Raw genomic sequence first — 9346 nt, forward strand, 5'->3', positions numbered from 1 at the left:
GTGAAACTTAAAAAAACACAAGAAAATTCTGCTAAATTCGAAACATGCATGCCAGGTAACATAGGCAAACTCCTAAACAATTTCCCGTGGAAATTTCAAAGAAATTTCCGTGAAAACTTAAGCAATTCCTGTTGAAAATTAGAAAAACTTGGAAGAATCTCCTGGGTCAGCTCATTAGATTTTCCGGGGAAATTAAAAGGATTCTCTCGTTTATGTCTTAAAATATCCTGAAAAAAAAATTTAACGTTACGAACGTAATAAAAAAATCGCCAAGCCATCGCCGACCAAAATTATGACAAACGTTGCCGCCGACGATTTTCGGATCGGCGCTGAGCTCTAACGGTAGTCAGAATCCATGAACGGACCAACGGGATATTTTATTAGATGTTATAAAACCAAAATGAAGATTATTTGAGCAAAAGATAAATTTTCAGCAACAACATAAAAATGGCTCGATTATCCGGAGGGTTCGATTATCCGGAGTGAAATTTTTTTCAACACTCCGGATAATCGAGTCCGGCCTGTATTTCGTAAGCTCGCAAATAAAACCTTAGCCTTCTTGATCTGAGCTAATATGTTGATCTTGGTTCCAACGTCCGACACTACTTAGTTACTAAGATATTGAAAGTTGTCGACCTTCTCCACTGCTTGTCTACCGTAAGTTGGAGGGGTTGTTCGTGTTGACAATCAACGATTTAGTCTTGTTGACGTTGATGGTGAGACTCGTCGTAGAAGAACGTTCAGCCAGGTTCAGCGTAATCTGCATATCAGAGCGCAATTGCGCTTATAGAACAATATCATTAGACGAATCGAAGTCGTTTAGATGCTCCATAGTAGGCTGCCAGAGAAGCTCACGGTTTGGTACACGAATAGTCGGACCCACCATGGTCTCGTCGATTACGATGAGGAAAAGTAGCGGAGTAAGAATACTTCCTACGCGGCTACAAAGCAAGACCATGCTGAGGGTGGCTGGGTTCGATTCCCGGTGCCGGTCTAGGAAAATTTTCGGATTGGAAATTGTCTCGACTTCCCTGGGCATAAAAGTATCATCGTGTTAGCCATGAGCGTCGTTAGCTGTGTTAGCGTCATGATATACGAATGCAAAAATGGTAACTTGGCTTAGAAACCTCACGAGGCGGCTCTGTCCCAGTGTGGGGATGTAATGCCAATAAGAAGAAGAAGAAGAAGAATACATACTTGTCTCACTCCAGCGAATACCCGAATGGGGTAAGACAAAGCTCCCTTCTTGCAGGACTCTGCACCACACTACTGCGCTTCGATAATGCCGACGATTTTTGCGTCTAGGGGCCAGGGTTGTAAATATTCGGCAGCACTGGATGAAGGTGATGTTTTTTTATATCATTTTTTTATTTTCTTCCTGCTTTGAAATCAACCTCACATTCCCGGAGAGGCAGAGAAGTAAACAAAAGAACTCACATCACCCACTGCACCGCGAAGATGAAATTTACCACAGCAAAATGTACACATTCACCCAGCAAATTGAAAAAAATCACCACGCGTTTAAATGGGCCACTCACAGTCATACGGTAAGGCGCGAACTGAGCAGCCTGTCAGAGCGACTTGTGAGTGGCTGAATGCGAAATTGAACGGTCGGTGTTGGAAATGATTTTTCGGCTGCACCCAGTCGCACACACCACGGCGGCGATGAAGGCGACTGCAGATTATACTGAGATCCATGTTTTTCACTGCATTGACTGTGAAATATTTCTACCCTGCTTGGGGCGCTTCACAGACTTTCGTGGTTCAGACAATCGAAAGCTTTTTCGTAGTCAATGAGTACCAGATAGTGGGACTCTTGGAATTCGTTGACGGACGGACGTAATCCTACCTGTTACCGTCGGAGAGTCGTGTCTATTTTCTTCTGTATCCGATTCGGGATATCGTTGCACAGAGTTTGAGAAAAATGCACAGTGGCATGAAGCCTCTCCAATTGTCGCACACAATTAGATCTCCTTTTTTTTTGGGACCTTCTCTAATACGCCCTGCATTCAGTCGGCCGGAAAAGTCGCGGTTTCCCAGATATTGCAGAAAAGTTAATGCAACGTTTGTGTAGATAAAGTGGGGCCATTGATGGAGCTTCAGAGTTGACGCGGGTAATCCGTCGCACTCTTGGCGGCTCATGTCGATATGTTGGTGTTTGGGCGTCAAGAAGTTGTTCGAAGTTTTCGAACCAACGTTTCTGCTGATCAGCTGGGTCGGTTAGTAACTGACCTGTCGATTTTGTGTTGACTGGGGAGCTATCCCCCAATCACCTTGTCGTTATTGCCACAGAATTCTGCAAACAGCTCACCGTTTTCACTATTTTCTACGTTCCATGACACGCTCATAGTCCGTATTTTCGAAGCCGGTCTTGGCATTGAAGTCGTCCATGTAGATCTTGATGTCACCTTTCGGGACTTTAAGTACGACGCAATTCAGTCCACTGTAGAAATTCTCCTTGTCCTGTAGCTCTGCAATATTGGTCGGCGCATAACAGTGGCAATGATCATTTTCTCATTAATATATTCCCACTTAATGAACGCAATCTGTGCTTGGGCTAAGCAAGAAACCAGCAACAACAAACCAGTTGTGCCAGCTTACCTTGCTGAGCTAACGCTAAAACATTCCATGTCGCAATTCGGGTCCTTTGTTTCATGCCAAAAGTTGTCGCCTTCATATCAGTTCTCTGGACTAGTCTGATTCACAATATTTGACAGAAAGAGCCCATGCCTTCGGCAATTGGGAGATTCTTCCGATGGAAGATATTTCACTGTAGATGGATTAACATTTAATTTAATATATTTTATTTGAAGTTAATGACTATTGAAATATAATTGAGTCATTGTCGCAGAGTTATTTCGCCTGGAGATGAGTTTATGAATTATGAAAAATTACCCATGGAAACGAAAATTTAAAGCGGAGTCTGATTCATAAGTTTCGTCATCAATGAGCAGACACCTGGTAACAAAAAAAAGGAAAGTTATGGCCAACAGCCATTTGACTGGTACCTTATAAGGAAAAACTACAATAAAGTGATGTTCAAACATTGAAAACCTTATATAGAGACTATTTTCATTGAAATGATAAAATCAATTAAATTTGGTAAGCACGCATAAACTGCTATTGCTGTTCAATTTAAGTTTACTAACTATATGTTCTCATACCATTCGATAAACATCGCATTGAAAACCTAAAACAATGATAACTCTTCAAAACTATGACCCTGTCAACACAAGCATTGACTTGTTTTAATTTTTTTGGTCATTATAAATATCATTCTGCTGAACAGCACGACCCTGCTCTTAAATCCAACCGCAAAAGCTTCATATAATGGACCCATTAGTAGTAACCGAATTGATTTCCTCCTAGCCCTTTCAGTATCATCGATGACTACAAAACTTTTCCCTGCAGACTATACACAACTTCAGCAGAGTTGCAGCAAAGAGAACAGACGTCCAAGTTAAAATAAATGTTCATTTACATAAAAGTTGGATGGTTGAAAAAACAGAAATGATAAAATTTGAAGAATGATTTTTGTAGGTACTTATTATCATCTGTAAAAATTGTACGGATTTTGCTCCAACACCTGACATCATTGACTGCAATAATACGATCGAGTAAACACCAATGTTTCAGAATGGGGACGGTTCCTTCATCAGTGCTGCCATCTGGAAAAGTCTCGAGAAAAAGTAGAATCATGGAAATTTGACATGGCATGATATAGAAAATGAGAATTAAAATGCCTCAAACAATCAGCATTAACTGCTTATTCGAAAATCGAGATCATTCATTTATTTAGTTTACATCTAAACAGATGACACTGAAACAACAATTTGACGCCACAATACACGGTTCGAGCCCGTATCTTTCCATCCTCGAATGCGCCCCAAGCTCGCCAAGTCATCGAGATACCATGTCTATTTTGTGTGATTTCAAAATTCTAACCCCTTGAACCAAGGTTTCTTTTTTTTTGAAAAAAATCTTTAATTTTTTTTTATAACAAAGATATACTACATTTCCTGTACCACACCGTGTGAAATTTCAATGATTCTACTTTTTCTCTCGATGACAGCTAGCGGTCTTCTCCTCCCCTATGCTTGTAGAACTGGCTATACTCTCGGTTGATCTTCGAGTTAAAAGTCTATTACCTGTGGCTGCAATCTGATATTTGATTGCCAGCACGGCGTTGGTTAGATCTGATCCTTCGTACGACACAAGGAGACCCCATCATAATAATCGGAAAGATTCGAACGTAGCCTCGGCAACTGAGACACTGACTGGCACTGCGGCTGGCTTGCACAAGGAAAAGTTTCAACCTCAAAGTATCGATTATGGCAACTTACCCCGAGTCGTGATATGTGAAATTGTATTTGCGGTTAGATTTGCATACGACGAACAAAACGGATCTTCAATAATGCCCGGGGCCCATTAAGGGAAGAAACTTATGGAACAAAGTCATCATTTGAATATGATTCATGGGATTTGTTTAGATATCTTTGCGGTAAGCCACATCCGAAATAGTTTTACAGAAATTACTTCTTTCACTGTTGGAATATGCGGTTGTCCAAAATTGGAAATGCGCATACACACTAAGGGTATGCGATAACACACTTTTTCTTAACGAAACGAAACGAAACTAAATTAAAAATGTCTATGTTAATTCGAAACGAAACGAATCGAAAAATAGATTTGCTTTCGATATTTCGAAACGATACGAAATCAAGGTTCATTCAATTCGAAATTTTTCGAAACGAAACGAAATTTAGTTTTTTTTTCCGCGGAATTTTTATTGAATTGGTTTTACGTAAAGTACGCAATTCTGATGTCATTTTTTCGAAGTCAAAGATCTGTTTTGCGACCAGTAAAAGAAGAAGAAGGGTATGATAAATCACCGCGTTTCCGTTTATATGCTATTGACGATAAGGCAATACACCATCATTTGTAGTGCTTCCAAAGGAATTCATCGTGGAGCATGTGCTCCAAAATCTGATCAATTTTTTATGTCTGATTACATTAACACTCTAAGCCCGACTTTTAAAATTTTTAGTCGGATCACTTTTGTACAAAATATGATATCCCAAAAATTGAGTTAACCTTCCGGGACTCGCATTGTTGTAAAAAGTACAACACATTGAGTAAAAATGGGATATCTTTTTAGTCAGTTGACAAATTTGCACCAAACCACCATGTATTCCTCTTAAAAATTAATTCTCCATCACTTGAGAAGATAATAAAAGTGATTCGATAGAGTGACCAGTTTTGAATTATCTATTTATTTCAATAATAATTCATCCCTCAGTAGTGCGATTTTTTCTATATTATTTCTGACAATAACCTTGGAGTTAATTCGCAGTTCTCACTCACCTATGACCGTAGGTGGCCTTCCGGAAAACCCGGAACGTTCGTAAAAAATGGTAATTTATGGAAGTTCGTTCTACAGCAGCATCCTTTTTTTTCTAAACAATTTCTGACGATGATCTCAGAGTTAATACACAGTTCTTACTCTGCTATGACCGCAGGTGACCACCAGATGGCCTTCTGGATAATCGGGAACGTCCGTAAAAATGGTCATTTTGGGAAGGTTGTCCTAGAGCAGCGCAATGTTTTCTAAACCATTTCTGACGGTGATTGTGGAGATAATTCACAATTATTACTCAGCTATAACCGCAGGTGGGCACCAGATGCCTTCCTGATAATCCGGAGCGACCATAAAAATGGTTATTTTGGAAAGTTTGGCTTAGAGTAGCGGATTTTCTTCTATACCATTTCTGACGAAAACCTTAAAGTTAAAACATAGTTCTTACTCTGCTATGACCGCCGGTGACCAAGAGATGGCCTTCCGGATAATCCGGAACGACCGAAAAACTGTCATTTTGAGAATTTCGTTCTAGAGCAACGCAATTTGTTCTAAGCCATTTATGATGGTGACATTAGAGCTAATACACAGTTCTTACACTGCTACGAACGCAGGTGGTTACCAGACGGCCTTTCCGCAAATCCGTGAAAATGGTCGTTTTGTACAGTTCATCCTAGACCAATATTTTTCTTCTAAACTATTTCTGATAATGACCAGGGAGTTAGTCAATGCTCTTTACCATACAATATTGTATAGAGTTTTCCACCTTCACCATAGGTATAATAATAACCCAAGAATATACTACGCAAACAAATGAATGATGAATTTTATCATAATAATACTAAAATAGTAGTCATTGATGATAATAACCACATCAGGTATTCGAGAGATATTGAATACCAAATCAATACCTCGTCTAAGTAAAGTTATTCGACAAGAATGATGTAGTTGTAAAGGTCATCTAAATTCCTGAAAATACCTCAATGAGGTACCATACATACTTGAGGTACAGACAGTGTACTTTGCGTTACTGTACTGTAATTCGATTTGAATCCTGACTTGTATGATCAGTTTCTTGATAATAATTTCGATAATAATAACGAGTGGCCAACCCCAAAAAACATTGAATAATGGTAAACTGCCGCTAACCGCATGTCGAGCACATCTGTATATGGACGCCATATACATATTTGCTCGACTTGCGGTTAGCGGTAGTAAAGGTCTTATCTAGCCAAAAGGAAGCTACTTCAGCTAAAAAACTAGATTGTTTGTTGGGATGTGATAGGAACGCGAAAGACGGAATCCTAATTGGATGTAAGACACAAAATTTTTCTGCATTTCCAATTTAAACAGTTACTGCTAGACTAGTCATTTTGAAGGTACAGCATTCGGAACGAAATGGAAACAATACGGAAATCCATTTCATGTTCTAGCGATTGCTGGAACATGAGCAATATGGATAAATATACAAAGTAGGCGAATGAAATGAGCCCGAGATCGAACCTAGGGCCTCCTGCGTATAAGACAAAAACAGCAGCCATATGACTACCAAGCACACTTTTCTGAACACATTGATTATCAAATCCTAAATAAATGTAGACGGTGTGATTGAATACCACATATTCTGAAATATCTAGCAAAGCTGGTTTATTTATATATCACCACCCAGCGGATGTAATCCAAACTAAACAGTTTTTCAGATTATTGGATTTCATCCTTGAACAGCTGTGAAGAAGATGACCACTCTCTAATATCACAGATACACTAGCACTACTCTACGGATGAATTTTAAAATTCATAATTTTACAAAATATTAGTTAACAATCCCCAAACACCTTTGTAGAAGACGACAACTTTCTAAATCCCACAGATCACGAGATATCGAAGAGCTTATCTCTCATATACAGTAGTGCCTCTTTGCGGATGAATTCTAAATTAACAGTTTCTCAACATATTAGTTTCCACCCCTCGAACAACTTTGTAGAAGATGGCAATTTTATAAATCCCACAGATCCTGAGATATCGAACTTAACTGATCTTTCATGTACACTAGCGCAGCCTTGCGGCTGAGTTCTGAACTAAACCGTGTCTCAACATATTGGTTTCCAATAAAGGTCGAACATTTTTATAGAAGATGTCAACTTTCTAAATACAACACATCCCGAGATAACAAACCAAACTGATCTTTCATATACAGTAGCGCTACCTTCCGGATGAATTCTAAGATAAACAGGCTCTCGACAAATTGGTTTCCAACCCTCGAACAACTTTATAGAAGACAGTAATTTTCTAAACCCCACAGATCCCAATATATCGAAGAACTGATCTATCATATAAACTAGCACCGCCTTACGGCTGAATTCTGAACTAAGCAGTTTCTCAACATTTTGGTCTCCAGTCTTTGAACAACTTCGTAAAAGACGGAAATTTCCCAAATCCCATAGATTCCGAGATATCGAACCACACTGGTATTTTCATATACACTAGCGCCGCTAAGTGGGAAAATTCCAAATCCTTTTTTTTCTTGAATCATGGCCACATGGGGTTAAAAAATGGATTTAGAATTTTTTTCACATCGCCAGGGTTTTTTGAATTGTTATAAGAAACATTGCGCCATTTATTGAGAAAATTGACTATTTTACCTGGTGTTCCGTTGGTGTCCTCAATGAGAGTATATTTATTTCCCTTTTATTTTTTTCCCGAGAAAATCACGTTGATATCATTTGAATTGGATTCATTATAACCGATTTTCGACCTGTTGTACTTTTTACAACATGCGAGTTCTCGTGTTATGAAAGTTGAAGTTAGTTGGGGATGGTTAAACTTTTCATTTTCTGCTAATCAATTTTTATAAAATAAATTTACAAATTTTTCTATTAACGCCTACTACATAACCTCATTATGTCTTCAGTGGTTTTATAGAAGAAAACTTAATACGTATTTATCGACTCAGAATGAGGTTATGTAGTAGGCGTTAAAAGACAAATTTGTATAATTTAAAATTTTGAAAACAGCTTTATGATTTTGTTCAGCGGCGCAGCCGAAATTTTGGATAATATAAAGCAAACTAGAAGTTTGGATTTGCTTCGAAATTCCGCGGAATTCCGTTAAATTTCGTTAAACGCTAGTTTTTTCCAGCGAAATTTTTGTAATTTATCGAAACGAAACGAAATCAAGAAATCAGATTTCGGCATGCTCAAATTCCGCGAAATTCCGCGGAATTTCGTTTCGAACCACCTGAAACGAAATTTTTCGAAATACCGCATATGCTTAATACACACATGTCGTTGTATATCATCTCTAGACTTTTTAATTGAAAATGGATCTTAGTCTTTAGACTAAATTTAGTTCTGCAGCACGATATGAAGCTTAATTTTGATTCGGCGAGTTTAATTTTGCATCTATAATTCGTATTGTAATTTTCTAGAATTTTTGTTTTCAGGATGAAATTGAGATAGACATTAATGTATCACAAAGTCGATAAATATATTACATTAGGTTGAGACGATTTTAGCATTCAAAAATAAAGCCACATAGGCCTTAATTGAGTTTTCTGTAGGTATAAGCACATCTCTTACTTAGGACGAGGTAGTACATTTCACTTCAATAAATTTGGTTCAGCGGATTTATTTTCCACGTCTTCTATTCACTGCCATCGCTCATAGAATGAATCACATTTTCAGCTTCTCATTATTCTTATTTTTTTTCGTCCCGGCAGTTCTTCCGGTCGGAACTGCGTTTCATCTTTGCGTTTGATCGTAATGTTTTGGAACGCTATAACGCTGTGTAACTGTTGGTGTAACGCTTTACCTCGTATGCGTCTAAAATAACATTTGCACTGAGGAAATTCTTTTCCAAAATGATACTCAATTTTGATTTTTTTTTTATTTCCAAAATTTTAAGCATTAAAATTCAACTAATTTGTTTTATTTCAAATATACGTGTAGTAAGATCAACGTATTAATTCTTGCTAATATCGCCTCACATCCT

This window comes from Armigeres subalbatus, chromosome 3, assembly GCF_024139115.2.
Source record: "Armigeres subalbatus isolate Guangzhou_Male chromosome 3, GZ_Asu_2, whole genome shotgun sequence".
Lineage (NCBI taxonomy): Eukaryota > Metazoa > Arthropoda > Insecta > Diptera > Culicidae > Armigeres > Armigeres subalbatus.